This window comes from Pantherophis guttatus, chromosome 3, assembly GCF_059756535.1.
Source record: "Pantherophis guttatus breed Tessera chromosome 3, ASM5975653v1, whole genome shotgun sequence".
Taxonomy (NCBI): Eukaryota; Metazoa; Chordata; class Lepidosauria; order Squamata; family Colubridae; genus Pantherophis; species Pantherophis guttatus.
In genome coordinates this window covers 154,444,075-154,462,480 of record NC_142065.1, presented here as the reverse complement: position 1 = coordinate 154,462,480, position 18,406 = coordinate 154,444,075, and positions in this window count along the sequence as shown.

Here is an 18,406-nt window from a genome sequence, read left to right as displayed (position 1 = left end):
TTTACTATTGGAGGAAATATTGGTGATCTCTTAAATCATTTAATTTTTTGTTTGTTTGTTTTTCTCTGTTTAGATATGGTAATATAATTCCTACAATACAGTTAATACAGGGGTGTCAAACTCACATCATCACAGTGTTGTCACATGATGTATCACAACTTTTTCCCCCTTTGCTAAACCGAGTGTGGGCGTGGCCAGCGCATGACGCATTCAGCCCATGGGCCACAACGTTGGCACTCCTGAGTTAATATATCAGAAAGAGTCCATCAGATATGCTTATGGCTTCTGATATAGGAATTATTTTAGATCTCAAAATTTGGATATCATATGTTAGAAACACATAAGAACATAAGAGGAGTCCTACTAGATTGGGCTATAAATCTATCAATGACAATATTCTATATCATAGGGCCAACTGGATGCATTTGGGAAACTCACAAGTCTGGGCTGGAAGGTGCTAATCATTTTCTCTGATGCGTCCCAGCAACTAGTGTAAAGTACAGTATCTTAATTCTTTAGTTTATAACAAGTTTGTTTTCTAAAGAAACTAATAGCAATAAAATCTGTCCAATGAGCTCACACTTATCAGGAAATATTTACTAGATTTATAATGTAAGTGCCACAACTGAATCTTTTTTGCATACCACTTTTGAGACTGAATGTTGTGAATCATATAGGTAATCTTAGATTTTTCTGAATAGGAAACAATTGGTTAAAATAATTTATACATTATTAATTAAAACAGTTTTATGTTTTAATTTGTCTTATTTTAAATGATTGAATTAAGCTAAATCCTTGAGTGAATTCATGCAGGTAAGTCACCTGGACAGTTGCAGTTCTAGGTCTCAAAATATATTCATTTTCATGGGTTTTTAAATGCTATCTGATTTTTAATATTAAGTTTTTAACACTGTTTTGTTAGCATTATTATCAATCCTTGTGAGGTGTGCTGAGAAAGTAGAGTCATAAACATTTTCTCAGTAAATAGATCATAAATGGTACAGATTCTTTCTGATCTTTCAAAATTATCTTTCCTTCCTGCTGGAATTCAGTGGTTATGGTGAATATTCAAGGTAAGAATTATAAATCTTTTAATCTCGTATTTTTGAACATACAGGTGCTTGTATCAATGATATACCATATTTTTTGGACTATAAAATGCACCGGTGTATAAGACGCACCAAGATTTCGAAGAGGTAAGCAAGAAAAAAAAGTTTTTGCCCTCCCTGTCTCCCTGGAGCACTCTGCAGGCCTCCCAAACTCCCTGTGTGACCCGTTTTTGTGAAAAATGGGTCAGTTTTTTGCCTGTTTTTTGCAAAAATGGGGGCGTTATTGCCCTCCCCAGCCCACAGGAGCACTCTGAAGGCCTCCCAAAGCCTCTGTGTGCCCCATTTTTGCAGAAAACGGGCCCGTTTTTCACAAAAACAGGATGCGGGGGGTGGAGCTTTGGGAGGCCATAAATGGCTGTATTCGGTGTATAAGATGCGTCAACATTTCCACCCCCTTTTAGGAGGGAAAAAAGTGTGTCTTATACTCCAAAAAGTATGGGTAATCTAAGTAATTAATGATAAATGACAGCATAAATAATAGAAAAACATAACATTTTTTAAAAAGTGTAGATGAGCCTAGAGCTGGTCAGCTGAGAGTGAAAAAGCAAGGACAAGACTGGAAGATAGTTTTGGTGGGGAGGGACTCAAAACCAGATACATCTGAAGAGTGGATTGAAGAAATAAACAGCTTAATAGTGACAGAAGCAGTGACAAAGAACACAAAAAATGAGCATATTTCTATCACAGTGAAGATCAAATTATTTGAAACAATAGTCTTTAATGTGGAATGTGGAAACTGAGAAAGAAAATAAATGCCTTTGAAAATAAATGTACGTGGACCACAAGAACCAGTCAGTACTGGACCACATACACGAAAGCCTGATAATTAAATTGAAGCAATTAGCAGCAAACAGAAACTTACTACACTGTGCATGTGATGTGATGAACTAGAGTAATTTACTATACCAAAGGAAGTCAGCAGATAAGGCTTTAGAGTGCATCTTTGTACCTCACCGAAAATGCTGTCCAGGTTTTGTCCCAGAGCTGAAAACTGTTGAAACTGGATGGCACAAAACAAGTTTGAACCGAACCCAAAAATCGAGTTATTGTTGGCTTATTTATGGTTCTTAAAGATGTTCAGGCTAAGAAACAATGGAGTCAGGGAATCCAACAGATAAAAGAGTCCTGGAATTATATTTAACTACAGTGCTTTAGATACAAAGATGGAAGAGTGAAGTGCAGTTTATTATCTTTGAATCTTGATCATAAAGAGCACATGGGAAGCCATATGCATTACCCCCAAAATAGTTCTTCAACCAAGATGCCAAAGTTATGTGGTTGTTCTGACCCAGCTCCCCAAACACAACAAACCCTCTGAAGTTCAATCAATGACTCCTTTATTAGGAGTGCCAACAGCCCCAGCAAAAAGTTTATCTCTCACCGCAGGCTAACAAGCCTGTCTGGCAGGAAGATGAATAGTTGTCTACTACATCTATTCATCTCTGTCCCCTGCCTTTTATCCCCAGAGCTAGGGTGGGGCTTCACTAGCAGCAGTGGCTCTTCCTTCCCAAGGATCGACCCACGGATTTCCACTGCTCTCCTCTCCTCTGCCTTCTGCGCATCCGTGTGTCAGGCACTGGACCCAGCTGTTCCTCCTCTTCCTCATCAACCACCTCCAGACCTGGGAGATGTTGACTCTCCATCTGAGGGCTGACGGACAGCCCAGGCTCCGCCTCTGGCTGTCTCTCTGCCACTCCATTCCCTCTTTCCCTTCGGAGCTCTCAGGTTGCCTTGATGCTGACCCTGACTCCCACGCCTCCTCCTCATCTGATTTGGCTGTTGGAGGGGCCAGCAGCCAACAGGCCACAACAGTGTCAACATATAAACTCTGACATCAACTCACACAATACCCTAACTATGGAAATAACTTTGACATATATAACAAAATCAACGACCTTCAGCATTAGGGCTAGTGAATTATCAAATTGATTGAGCCTCCGTGCTCAGTGCCACTTGGTAGATTGGGGCAGATCAGAAGGGATTTGCTGAAAGAATGTTGAGATTTCTGGCCCTCATAAAACACTCCAGTTACTGACTTACTAAAAATGTTGATAAGATCAACCTTATATACCTCTCTTTTAGGACAAGTCTCTTTTGAGAGATTATTAAATTGAAGTAGAAATAATGACAGATGTTTCTTCCATTGCTGTTGTGAAGTTAAGGATTAAAAATAATATTCAAGTACTTAAAGAAAGCCAGATAAATGTTATGTGAGGGTTATATAAATCCTTCTTTAAGGAAGGTTTTCTTAGATAAAACTAAAAAAATAGAATAAGCTACATTTCTTGTCAAAATAGACTGTTACCAAGTTGTTATAGGTAGCTGTTGCCATAAGAAGGCTTAAGGTATCCTAATCTCAGAATAATGTCACAAGGAAGTCTTTTTATATTTTTTTTATTAAAACATTATCTATTTAGCTTTACTTTGTTTGATTTCATTCTCTTTTGTTTACTTCTAACACATGTAAATTTTAATTGGAAGCTCTATACAATGGTTTTATTACTCTTATTGTATTTGAGCCTGCTTTTATGTTTTAGTTTTTCAGCTACTTTGCTGGCTATTGACTGTAAATAAATAAATAAGACTGGGAATGGAGATGAATTTCTACAAATCAAGTGGAAGGCCACAGTTTAGCTAATCTTGTATTTACTTCTGCCAAGCTTCTTTTTAATTATCTTCAAATATTACACTTTAAAAAAGGCCGGTTATCCTTGTATAGGAATAATTAAACAAACACAGTTAATGAATCAAGTGTGATACAATTAGCCCGCAAACAAATATAAGATTATAAGGAGACATAAAATTCTGCTGTACAAACAAAACAAAACAGATTATGGCAGCCCATTAAATATAGCAAGCTGTCTCCGTAGTCCTTGAAAATATTCATCTGGACAGCCTTTCCCTTAAAAGCTCTGCTGTTTGAGATTCATGAAAATGAGAACACACAGTAATACTAACTACATCTCTTCCAATTTTCCTGGACATACAGGGATCTCTAAATGTTTTCAAACACTGAGCATTAAAATGGACAGGGAGTGGACACCATGATGTGTAGGTGTTTTAAGTAGAACTCCTGCCAGTGTTTCCATTTGTGGAAAGTTTGTAAATGCATTTGATCGAACACATTTCCAACCCCCGTTATACAAATTAACATTTAATGCACAAATAAAAATGTTGGGAACGAGGCTTGCATGCACAGTTTCTCCCCCTACAACAATTTAATACCTTTTTATTTCACTTTTTAAAATTATTGGATGTGTATACTCAATCTTTCTGCTCTGGTGAACACTGTGGCATGTAGCTGTTATTGCAGGATACAGACAGTGTATGTGAAGAAGGGAAATTATGAGAGAAACTTCTCCCTGTCATAAAAAAAGATAATCAGAAAAGACTGGGAGAGAGAATACATTATTTAGCAACTCATTAGCACCGTAATAATAAACTTAATCTTTATATTTTTTTAATGTTTTATTGATTTTATTGTAATTTCTTTGATCGTTGTGAACCACCCAGAGTCACTGAGAGTCAGATGGCATACAAAATAATAATAATAACAATAACAATAACAATAACAACAATAACAATAACAATAACAATTATTATTATTATTATTATTATTATTATTATTATTATTATTATTATTATTAAATTAGTAGTAGCAGTATAGTAGAAGTAGTAGTAGTAATAGCAGAATTGGCTGAAATTCTACTCCATTCAAATAAAACCCCAGTAACTTCATAAGACTGACTTTCAGGTAAGGGGAAGGGAATCCATTTTTCCTAGGCTAATAGGAAACCCTCTGACACCCCATTTTTAAGTCTCAGGGTCTCCAGTGGACAGGGCTGAAAACATAGGCTGATTTTTCCCAGGGTGGAGGTGTTAAAAGCAACAATAGGTCCCTTAAAACTCTGTAAATCATCATATTCATCGTTACACACACACAAACACACATATACGAAAAAACAAGAAAAAGAGTCCAGTTTTGAACTAATCCACTCTGGTTGTGTGAGAAGGATTGAAAATATGTCCACCAAACTAGAAAAAAAATTGCCTACCCCTGACATAAAATTACAAAATTTATTTATTTTTATGCTGTGCCCAGTGTTCATTTTCTGACAAATCTGATATTCCCTTACTAAGCCCTGGGTACCTTATACAGCATATTTTCCTTCCTTTCACATAGGATGACAGCAGTGCTTCCTTGTCTACAGAAAAATATCAGTAAAAATTATGTCATCCACAAGAAAAAAAAATGACCTTTTGTGTCAGGTAGGTTTGCTGGTGGTTTTCGAAATGAGAAAGGTTTTCAGGGCCATTGTTGTACTGTTTAGCAGGGAGTGTTGCCCCATTAAATAAAGAGGAAGGAAGATATTGGAGTTCTGAAACAAAGTTGTAAATTTAATCCAAGCTTTTTCGGTAATGAATTGTCAGTTACTTATTGATTTATTTTTCTGCCACCTTCCGTAAACATTTCAGATAAATGCATCTTGTCATACTGGTCCATGTCTCAATGGTGATAGGGCGCGCGCGCACACGCACGCACACACGCACGCACACACACACACACACACAAACCATGGTTCCTTTTGAGGTTCTGCTGTTAGGCAGTCTCCTCCTCCCTTCCCAACAAAATGCAGAAGAAAAACTAGGAGGACCACCAATGGTTTCTACTATGGATAGAAGAACAGAACAGAACAGAACTTTATTGTCACTTTAAATGTACACTAATCAGCATACATTAAAATGAAATTTCATTACATTCAGCTCTCAAAAGATAACCATTATGCATATACCCACATACCCACATATATGTGACACAGAGAAACATCACAGTCTAATTCAAATGTATACATGTACATGATGGAAAAAAAAGAATCCTGCAAATTTACAAGATGGATGGCATAAAAAACAAAGCTGTTAAAAATCTAGTAGTCCTGCTATAGATATTTTGAAACCTCCTCCCAGAGGGGAGCAACAGAAACAGACCATGGAGTGGGTGTGTGGGATCTCTAAGAATACTTCGAGCTCTAAGCACATAGCGCTTATAAGCAGTATCCTGAATAACAGGAAGCAAGCTTCCTATAATCTTCTCAGCTGTCCTTATCACTCTCTGTATGGACTTTCTATCTGAGTCACTGCTACCACCAAACCAAACAGTGATGCAGTTTGTCAAAACAGTCTCAATCGTGCCTCTGTAAAAAGTGGCCAGGACAGAAGGAGAAAGTTGTGCTCTCCTCATCCGATGCAGGAAATGCAAATCATCAAATGCAAATCATCAAATGCAATCATCCATTATTTGATTATTCTTTGGCATCATTTTTTGCAGGCTTCCTCCACTTTCAACCCCAGAGGTCAGGGTGTGAAAGACACATTAAACATAGCTGTGAAATAACTAATTTGCCACAGTGGGATGACTTCTCCTGCTTTCTCCTCTCCTTCCTTTTGCCTTTTGACAGCATTTCTTCTGCCTGCCCCCTTCTGACCCAATTCAGGAACACTACGTGGGATTGTTTGTTCATCAATTAGGTAACATCAGCAGGATGGAGCAAGACACTGGAACCATCACCATCATCAGAATCGTTTCAGTGAAAGAAAAACCTGGAAGGAAGGAGAGAGGAAGAGACTACAATGTGCATGTCTGATTCTGTTGGGAAATCGAACAAGCTGGGTTCCAAAAAAAGAGGAAGGAGAAGGAGAAGGAGGAGGAACAAGAATTGTAGAGAGCACAGCTCTTTGGGGATCAGACTGTTCTCCTTGAAATAGATGTGTAAGAACTCTGTTAAGCAAAGACTGGCTGCCAATTCACAGCCCTCTAGTGCCTGAGTTTTGTCACATCTACTTTTCCCCCCTCTTTTATTTTTTCCCCTCCTTCTTAAGCTTTTATGTGACACCTCTTCCTCTCCCCTCCCTACGCTCAGCTCATAATATTCCACATGCTGAGTGTCAGCTGAGTCCAAACAAAGAGACCTTTCTCCTTTGGCAGAAATTCGTTAAAGTCTCCAAGCATCAGAATTTATGGCAGCTCTCTTTTGAAATGCTTGACATTTCCTCACAATTTCTTAGATATACTTGGTGGATAGAGTGCGTCATCTTTGTTTGAATTTATCACACATAATAAGCCATTTTCTCCCCGTTTAATGTCATCCCCTCGGTAACCAGGAGGCCAGAGGCAACAACGCAAAAACAGCAAATTTGTCAATGGAATGTGTAAAGCTTAGTATAAATTTATCTTGTCTTAATCCCTTGGCCTCTTTTCATACCATGATTTTTTTTTTTCATATGCATATGAGAATTTTCAGAGTATTAGTTTCTCACACATTTCACTGCTTACAGATAGAACCAAAATGCAGCCCTGAACTGTCAGCTTTCATCAGGACAACTTAAAAAAAAAAAAGTTCCATACAGTAAGCAATAGTTTGCCTCCCCAACCTTTCATTTTGAAACTGAGATACATACATACATACACGTATTCATATGGACACACATACACAACCACACACACACACTGCATGCACTTCTGCAGAACTCAAACCTGTCTTAAGAATCAAAAACCAAATCTTGGATTTGTAACCTATAAATTTAAAACAATAGCGTTGTAAAGAAGCGAAAGAAACTTGGCTAATGTCAAAATATGATCCAGATATTTTAGATTATAGCAGAATACATAAAACACACTTCTTCCTGATCGCCCCACTTATTTTTAAAAATGAAATACCTTACTTGCCTTAGTAGTAATCAAAGAACATAGACTTATAGGCCTGAAAGGGATCTCAGAGGTCTTCTAGTCCAACCCCCTGTTCAAGGCAGAAAACATTATACCATCCTGGTCAAATGGTTGTCCTCCAGAACTTGCTCTGGATCTCTTTTTGTGTGTAGATTACCACCCTATATCACTGCTTTTTTTTAAAAAAAGTAAGTTCTTGAGATAGGTACTCTCTCACAATTGAGTTCATATTTGCATTCCTAGTACCTTCCTCAGTCCATAGGTATCAGGATTTAACCACATTGTTGTTCAAATATTTGATTGACTCAAGTTTTTTTTTTTTTTACATCAATTACAGCCCTTGGAATTTCTTCTTATTTGGCGATTTGGGGATCAGCTCTGGGTCTTATTTTACTGTTTACCATTTGTTTACCTATTTTCCTGGGTGTCCTTATTTGATAGGAGGGTTAGGAAAAGAGATTGAAGCTTCACCAGTACCTGTTATGATTACTGTAATAGCCATGTCTCAGGACACTTCATTCGCTCCCTAATTGAGCCAGAGACCACTTCAAACTTAGTACTAGATTTGAGGCTCCTCCACTCTCACACACCATCTATCTTCTCTCGTTTCTTCCCCAAAACCTGATCATTCCTTATGTTCTCTTGGGCAAAACTTTCTTTCAGTGCTCAATTCCAGAGTCATTTTCTTCTCTAGATTTTAAAGGTCCCACAGTCACAGTCTTTTACCATGTCCCAGAGGTGCTTTTTCAAAAGGCAACTGGACTTTGTTTTTCCTTGCAGACGACTGAAGAAGCTTCTTGCATGAGAAGCAAAATGTCTTCAAGGAAAAACAAAGTCCAGTTGCCTTTTGAAAAAGCACCTCTGGGACAACCATGACCTGGATGACTGAGAATCTCCATAGACATCTATGACTGTTCTCTAACAAAGCAAGTAGGTTCCTCCTATCTTCTTTGGAAAACTCTGTGGCCTCTAAAAATGGTTTAAAGACCTTTCTATTTGCCTAGCAGTTTAGTGATAAATTTACTTTACTCTCATTAAGATCAGTAGTTTTCAGATTAGTATTCTGTTTATATTAGCTAAGGATGGACTTTGCTCTGCAATACCATAGGGCATCTGTATGGTGGCAGCTTGAATCATGTCTGGAAGCAAATTGGCCACCAATGGACCTAATGAAGCAGGTTTGTCATGTGGGAATTCTGAGGCTGTATTAGTGGCTCTATTGCTGCACTCTGGACCTGTTGAACATCCAAGAATTCTTGGAAATGGCAGCCCCTTGTACAGCAGCACATTGCTATCATTGAACTGTTGGGGGGCTAGGGTGTGGGTGACTGGAAAGGACTCAACCCAGTGCATCAAATGAATCTGTGAAAAGACCTTCCGGGTCAAAGGTCACATGGTGCTCCTTGAGCAAGAGCTGTGAGTCCAGAAGACTCCCCAGATTTTGTACTACTCTAGATTGGGGAAGGGTTACTCCATTCAAAGTTAAAGATGAAATATACCCAGATCTAGGGGGTCCTATCATCCACAGTCATTTGGTGTTGGTTTGATGTACTACCTGTACTACTTTCAGAGTTTGGATATTTTTCCAAGTTAAACGTGTTCTCATTGAGCTTTCATCTGCAAGGGAATCTAACACCTGCTTCTAGGTGCAATTTCTACTCTAAGTCTTTAATTTTTATTGACGTTTCAATTCAACCAAGAACCCGAACACACTATTTTCATCAACTGGAATTCCAAAGAGGACTTGATACAGGGAAGTAGGCAGAAGAAAAAAGGACACAAAACAAGCATGATCAGTGAGATAATGTTATTTCAGTTTTCAAAAGAGCAGCAACTTTTAGACAACATTATGTCGAGAGAGTAAGAACCAATTATTCAAATGCATTATGAGGGCTCAACATGATCCTTGACATATTGGAAACATATTTTCATTCATAAAATGTCAATTTTGGTAATGTTCACCGTTAACACAGAAATAGTAAAAAAATAATAATAATGAGAGAACAAAAGATGTGAATATTAGCTAGTCAAATTTAAGCATTTTAATCCTGCAAAATTTTGTCATTCAAGCAAACTGTGATTTTATATTGTAGAATTGGACAATTTCTGTTTCCCCCTATGTAACGAGACTAAAATGGCATTCAGTTATGTTATGTTAAAACAATATTATATAGCGATAGATGCAGTTACCGTGGATGGCATTACAAAGGCTTGGATAATTGTAACCACTAGGAACATTTGTAGCTGTATAATCAACGTTAATAACATGGTTATTAGATGTAACATTGCAGGTTATTTGTTGAATCCCCATAGATGTAAAGAATTAATGTCATTTTCTACATGACATATGAATGTTTCCTGTTTTGTTTTGCTATTTTTCTATTCCATAGACCCAATGAGATTGACTACTGCTGGAAGCAGAAAATGATGAGGCCGAGGAAAGAATATTGATTACATTTTTATACCAGAGTTACAGTATAAGTGAAATATGGAGAACGATTATGACTAATTGGCAGGATTTCTTCTATTCAGGACTTCTGACATCCACACATTAGATATCATAATCACACCAAGACTTGTGCAAGTATATTCCCCAAAACTTCAGTGAGATGATTTGTATATTGCAAAACACAGGTGTGCAAATTATTGGTGTAGGAACATAAATACAGAATTTATATATTATTCTCCTATGTGTTCTTTGAAATAGGCATGTGAAGACATTCCATCTCATGTTATGGAATTAAAATAAAGACAAAAGCTCACATTTATTATTGATTAGTTCCCAACTTAAATTCTGGGATTCACTGGTGGTCGATGAAAATAGAGGAGTCGATGTGAGTTGCAACACCAAAATACATATGTGCGTACACTTATATACTTAGTAAAAAACCAGAAAGTTTATTAGATTTTGTGATTCTCTAATTCTGTAATCTCTTGCAATTTTGACAATCTTGTCAAAAAAAGGGGTTAAGATTTCTGGTGAGAATCCCAGGAATGTTTTAATTTGATAGGCAAATAAGATTTCAGCAATTTTTAAAATATAAAACATTAAAAGGAACAAATAGAAGATTGTTAAAGAACGATCCAAGCCTACAACTAAGGAGAAAGTTCCTGGCAGCGAGAACAATTAATCAGTGGAGTTGCTTGCCTTCAGAAGTTGTGAGTGCTCCAACACCGGAGGTTTCAGTCATTTGTCCAAAATGGTATAGGACCGTGATGGCAAACCTATAGCACACGTGCCACAGCTGGCATGCGGAGCCATATTGTTGGGCACGTGAGCGTTGTCCAAGCTGAGCTGCAGCATGCATGGCGCGCTGGCCAGCTGATTTTTGGGCCTTCTGGGCCCACTGGAAGTTGGCAAATGGGTTGTTTCCAGCCTCTGGAGGGCCTCCAGTGGTGTGGGAAAGGCTGTTTTCGTCCTCCCCAGGCTCCTAGAAAGCCTCTGGAGCCTGGGGAGGGCAAAAAAACGGGCCTAACATGCCCACCATGCTGTCGCGTGTGCATGCATTGGGGGGCAGGGCGCCTAGAATTATGGGTGTGGCCATGCATGCGTGTGACTACCCCGCTCTCCCCCAGCTTTTGGCATGCGATGGCAAAAAGGTTAGCCATCACTGGTATAGGATTTCCTGCCATGGGCAGGAGATTGGACTAGGACCTTCAGGGTGCCTTTCAAACCTATTATTGTATGTTCTATCTATTTATATGTTTAAAATGCATTTAAATGTTGCGCTCCTTTAGCTGCATCATATATGCCATAATACAGGTAGTCCTTGACTTATGATCACAACTGAGCCCAAAATTGCTGTCGCTAAGTGAGACACTTGTTAGGTGAGTTTTGCCCCATTTTATTATTTTTCTTTCTTGTAGTTAAGTGAATCACTGCAGTTGTTAAGTTAGTAACATGGTTGTTAAATGAATCTGGCTTTCCCATTGACTTTGCTTGTCAGAAGATCAAATAACCCCGGGACACAGCAACTAACATAAATATGAGTCAATTACAATGGTTGTAAGTGTGATAAACAGTCATAAGTCACTTTTTTCAGTGCTGTTGTATCTTTAAACAGTCACTAAAAGAACTGTTGTAAGTCAAGGACTACGTGTACCATGCTGAAAATACATACCTTAAGTGATGGTTTTGAAAAGTTTTGATGGTTTTGATTCTGAAGATGTTATATATATCCACATTCTAAAGTTGGAAACTACTCCATTGTTGTATCTGACATCACCTAAACACTTTCTAAAACAGGCCTGTTAAACTGGCGGCCCGCTGGCCAGATGTGTCTCACACACAGGCCACGCCCACCCTGGCTCCACAAAGGCAAAAAACATCACAGTACGTCATGATACATCACGTGACGCGATCAAGTTTGACACCTGTGCTCTATAAGATATGCTACTTTTAATTCAGTTATACCTAAGATCTGCTTTTTTTGAACATCTTTCTATACATTTTATACATCTTTCCACACAAAATGTATTTAAATGAAACATAATTGCTTTTCTCCCAGATAGAAAGCTTTATAGCTGAGGATGATGGAAGTTAGTTAGTTAACTCTATGCATTTCTCTTTTTCTTGTCACAATGGAATAGCAATAGTGGATTTCGTTTACATTACTACTATTAAATATGGGGAGGGAAGCAGAAAGCTTTTCAGAATGAATCTGAAATGCTGCAAAGAATGAGCTATATGATTTCTGAGAATTCCATAAATATGTAGTAACAAATTAGGGGCATAATCATGAAAAATCCTTATAAACCAAACCAACAAACAGAATAAAGGATTGATATTAAGTCTTGGCATGTTCAATTGGTGTTCAATATCTCTTTAAACAGCTGTTTCGAGGCACTAAAAGTCCTTGCCAGTATCTTAAAATAGCCCCAAATGAGTAGGTTAGCCATCATAGCTGGTGAAAAATCAGTAGAATAGGGTACAAATGAATTTAGCAAGCATATGAGTAGTTAGGTTCTTTTTCAGTTTTAAAGGAAAACTCACCTAAATCCTATTATGCTGATCAGGTCAGGAGGTATCCAGAGCATAAGAAGCCTGAAGCCATGTCTGCTTTTTACAGAATTGTAATTGCCGTGTCAGCCTAAGTGATCCTTTAGCCCACTGTAACTTTATACTCAAAATACGTGATTGTTAAGGAACAGAATTAACCAGTAGGAAACATATCAAAAGTTTATTACCCTATTTTGCTGAACTATTAGAAGAAAGCAGCCTGAAAGTTTAATGTGTTCTATAAGCACCTTAGCTTAAATTGGTTGTGTTTGACAGTTTTCTTCATTTTTAAAAAAATTATACTATTTTGGAAATATAGAAATAAAGTTAAAATGAAATTTCAAGAACTAGTGCTCTGCAAATCCTTTGGAAATTATTTGGATCTTGTGGGAACATACAAATATTTGTCTGATTCATTAAAGGATGCAGCCCTTCCAAGATTTTGATGATCCTCAAAAAAGACTGCTCCTTTAAAAGTTGCCGTAAGTTTAATGAGCAAATTCCTTAAAGCAGCAACACCCTTTTTTCCAGGCTTACATGGAAGCCCAAAAATGATCAAGTTTCTTTCATGATTGCAGAGAGGTTCCATATATGTGATAACATGAAATCAATTTTTCTTCCAAGTCATTTTTGAAACATTTCCAGTCAAAATATGTACATTTCTCCCACCACAATATAACTGAAAATAGTCTCCATTTTTTCAGAAATGTGTATTTTTGTTTGCCAGGTATTTCCCTGCATGCTGAAAACTGCAATATAACTCCCTAGACCAGGGATGTCAATCTCATGTTGTTGTCACGTGACATATCGTGACGTTTTTCCCCTTCGCTAAACCGCACGTGGGCGTGGCCAGCCCGTGATGCATCTAGCCCATGGGCCGCGAATTGGACAGCTCTGCCCTAAACTATCTTGGGTTTAAAAATGACACAAATTATATTTAAAAATTATTTTATGAGACATTTTACCTAGTAAAAATGCTTTGATTTCCTCATCTGATCTACGTTCATTTTGAAAGTACTTGTACAAAAAACACTTTGGATACAGTTGTGGAAGATGTTCTATAATTGCTTCCAAAGACCTTGGTAATTTTGTTCCATATTCAAGTTCAGATTCAAAGCTGTGAGTGTCAAAGAGCTGTCTTGATAATGTCTTTAAGTTTTAAATAATTTTTAGAGGTTATGGGGCCTATGATCTGAAAAGTATTTGGAAAGAACAGTGATGAACGTGTGTGTCAAAATATTCATAATTTGTATACAGATGAAAGGAAATGTACAGAATCACAGAACTGTACTTTGGCTTCTATATTTTTCACAAATGAAATATTCATTCCTTTTGTGGTGTTTGTGTGTGTGAAGCTTTAGGTGACTCTCGATTTCAGGCCTAATCGAAATTGGAATTTTTCTTAAGCAAGTTACTGAAGGATGTGCAGTTCTAAGCTCATTGGCTCATCATGTACTCAAGCAAGGCCTTAAATCTGTGCCAGTTACATTAGAATTGATTTTCCAGTAAAGACAAGGGTTGTGGTATTCCACACACATAGAAGAGAGATGGGAGAGATTGTCTACATAAAGTGGGAATGTGCTGCCTCTGCAAGACAATGTATTTACCTGCTAACTTGCTTCTTGCAGCCGCTAGAGAGAAAATAACCACCTAATTCAGGTTTAGCAGCTAAATCGTCTTAAGTATTTCACTTGTGATCAATCCGTTCACATTTCTTTTCCCAAACACGGACTGCCTTTAGAAAAAACCATTTTTCCCAGAAAAGGAAAAGAAAAGGAATGCAGGTTTCTTCTTAATATGTTTTTAAAGTGAGAAAAAAGATAGGATACATATTTTTTAAAAAAATGATGTGAAAATTTTGTAATTCATAGTATATGATTTCTCTAAACTAGGACTGTCAAACTTGGGGCCCACGGGCTGGATGCGTCACGCGCTGGCCACACCCACACCCAGTTTAGCGAAGGGGGGGAGTCATGATACATCACGTGATGACAACGTGATGACATGAGTTTGACATGCCTGCTCTAAACTATACTCATAGCTTCTCACAAAAAGTGCATTTTATTACAGGATTCACCCTGGTGGTACATTGCTCAAAACTTTTCTTTGGGGAGGCTTTATAGATTGAATGTCTCAATAGTGATTTGTCCATATGTTTCTCTCTTTCATATAGAATTCATTGGCACTGAGGAAAGAAGAATGAGAACCACTAGGCATTCAATGCCAATCATTCTTGGGTATAAGTCAAGGCCGACTAATGGAAAAGAAATCAAAAGTACATATGCAATAATTTTTCCACTAAATCTCTCAAGCAACAGGTACCCATGTCTGTGATGACTTTCCCCCAAGGACTAATAATTCAAGAATTAAAAGAAAATGTGGAAAGTAATCAGGAATCTGTATTCAACTAACTCTGTTATTTGATTATTAACTTTATGTCTGTACTTTTTCTCTCAGAAATGTACAGAAATGTTGGCCTACAACTCTGCAATTAGTTATGCTGGCTAAAGAACTGTGATAGGTTCTTTAAAATCTTCCATATTTGGCAAGGAGTGGTTTCAGTTCAGGGCCAATGATATGAATACTGGTCATCTTTACTAAAGGTTTAGCTTAAGCTTAGCTTGAGAATCCTTAACTACAGGTAGTCCTCATCTCACAACAGTTCATTTAGTGACTGTTCAAAGATACAACAGCACTGAAAAAAGTGATTTATGACTATTTTTCACACTTAGAACTGTTGTAGCATTCCCATGGTCATGTGATCAAAATTCGGATGCTTGGCAACTGACTCATATTTAAGATGGTTGCAGTGTCCCAGGATCATGTGGTCACCTTTGGTGACCTTCTAAGAAGCAAAGTCAATGGGGAAGCCAGATTCACTTAACAATTGTGTTACTAACTTGACAATTGCAGTGATTCACTTAACAATTGTAAAATGAGGCAAAATTCACCTAACAACTGTCTCCTTTAGCAACAAAAATTTTGGATTCAATTGGGGGTTGTCAATCGAGGACTACATACATGTAATTAAACATGATTTCCTAAGACATGACGTAGGTGGTCTCAGTGGAAGCAATAAATCATATAGCAAATAGATATACTGGATATTATCTACAACACTGAATTGTTTTACGATAGTGGCAAACATCTGTAACTTGGATGTAAGGGTGGAAATTTATTCTCTGAGCTTGGGGATTAGTTTCTGAATGTTTCATTACCAGGCTAAGTAACATCTTCAGCAGAATTTAGGGAATGTCAGGGTTGGTGTTCTTCTGCTTATAAGAGCTACGTGTGGTAAGCAGGTCTTGTGATGGGCGTGGGGTTATGTCAGGTGAGGGTCTTGTGATGGGTCAGGTGTGGATCATATCAGGTGATGGGCTTGTGATGGGTCCTGTGATGGGTCTTATCATTCATCACAGGACCCATCCCAAGACCCTTACCTGATGTGACCCACACTTGACCCATCAAAAAAACCACCACAAGACTCTCACCTGACGTAACCCCACCCCCATCACAAGACCTTCTGACCACAGGGGGCCCTTATAAGCAGAAGAACACCGACACTGACATTCCCTAAATTCCACTGAAGATGTTACCTAGCCTGGTAATGAAACATTCGGAAACCAATCCATAATTTTGGAGAATGAACCTCCACCCTGAGTCGTTTTAGTTCAAGGCTCATTTTGATGGAATAACAAATAGCAACACTGGAGTACAAACAGAAACTACGAGCTCTTCAAGTTAATTCACTGGCAATTCTGGAGTAGGCAAGATTGCTGCCATTTCCCAGTGTAGTCTAATACAGCAGGTTTCTATGACCAACTCGATCTGCATATAGAATAGAATAGAATAGAATAGAATAGAATAGAATAGAATAGAATAGAATAGAATAGAATAGAATAGAATAGAATAGAATAGAATAGAATTCTTTATTGGCCAAGTGTGATTGGACATACAAGAAATTTGTCTTGGTGCATATGCTCTCAGTGTACATAAAATAAAAAATACGTTCATCAAGAATCATAAGGTACAACACTTAATGATAGTCATAGGGTACAAATAAGCAATCAGGAAACAATATCAATATAAATCGTAAGGATACCAGCAACAACGTTACAGTCATACAGTCATAAGTGGGAGGAGATGGGTGATGGGAACGATGAGAAGATGAGAAGATTAATAGTAGTGCAGACTTAGTAACTAGTGTGACAGTGTTGAGGGAATTATTTGTTTAGCAGAGTGATGGCATTCGGGAAAAAACTGTTCTTGTGTCTAGTTGTTCTGGTGTGCAGTGCTCTATAGTGTCATTTATAGATTAAGCAGATCAACTCAAGGCAATTTCCATATGAGAAGCCAAAAAGCAGGAGCCGCTATCTTAGCAGCAATGGTCTTTTTCATTGTGCACCAAAGAAATCTCTGAGGAAAATGAGACCAGTTGAACTTTTATGATCTCCATCCATTTGGGCCTGAAATCACAGTGATTCTTTCCCTCCCTCCCCCCAATATTTTTTTTTAACTATATGTCATAAAATGGCATGGCTTAAATGCCTGTGAAGGACTGCTTGTACCTTATGTCAAAGTCCCCCTCCTAAAACACTTTCCCCCAGAGTCAGCATCTGATGTGTGAACCTTTTTTTCAGCCTTGACACACAAGATATATCAGAGACAGTTTGATGTATATGCAATAAAAAGGAGTAGCAACATGCTTGGAAAACAGCTAAATTTACTGTTGTGAAAATGATGGCATTTTGATCCCGTCCAAGCCTCTGGCCCCATCCCCTTTCATCCCAGAGTGCAGAGGGAAAAAAATGGCTATATAAAGTTTATTGAGCCTTCAGGAAGTAGTAGTGACTGTTTCTAGGTTCAACTCACTTTGGCTAGATCTGTAAAGGTGGATTAACCGGTAAACTGCACTCCTTCGAAAGCATTTCTATGACAGCTGCACCCTAACATAGAGATGGATGCAACCTGGATCGGTGAGACCCATTTTTTTAACTTCCCAAAAAGGTCAGCTGAATACAGAACCAGGTTTAACACAAAGCACTACAGGAAGTCTTTGACTTACAACCAAAATTGAGGCCTGGATTTTTAAGCGAGATAGATGCCAAGTGAAATTTGCCTCATTTTACGATGTTTCTTGTCGCTGTTGTTAAGTGAATCACTGCAGTTGTTAACTTGGTTAACAACATGGTTGTTAAGTGAATTTGGCTTCCCCCTTTTTTGTTTTTGTTTTAAATTATATTTTAGCATATGGCACGTGTTAGCCAGGGATCACCAAAGTGGATGGCTGCCTCTGTGCAAGGAATTTTTTCGGGCGGTGTTATCTTACCCGCAAGATGCCTGGATGCCTTTAGGCAATCGGGGGAAGCTCCTTTCCTGTCCCTACGCAGTTTATTCCCTCACGGGAATCGAACCACCGAGCTGCCGACCTCAGCAGAGCGCAGGCTCAGCGTCTTACCATGTGAGCCACCTTGGCTTCCCCTTTGACTCTGCTTGTCAGAAGTCCCCATGACCCCAGGATACTGCAACTGTCATAAATATGAGTCAGATGCCAAGTGTCTGAATTTTGATAAC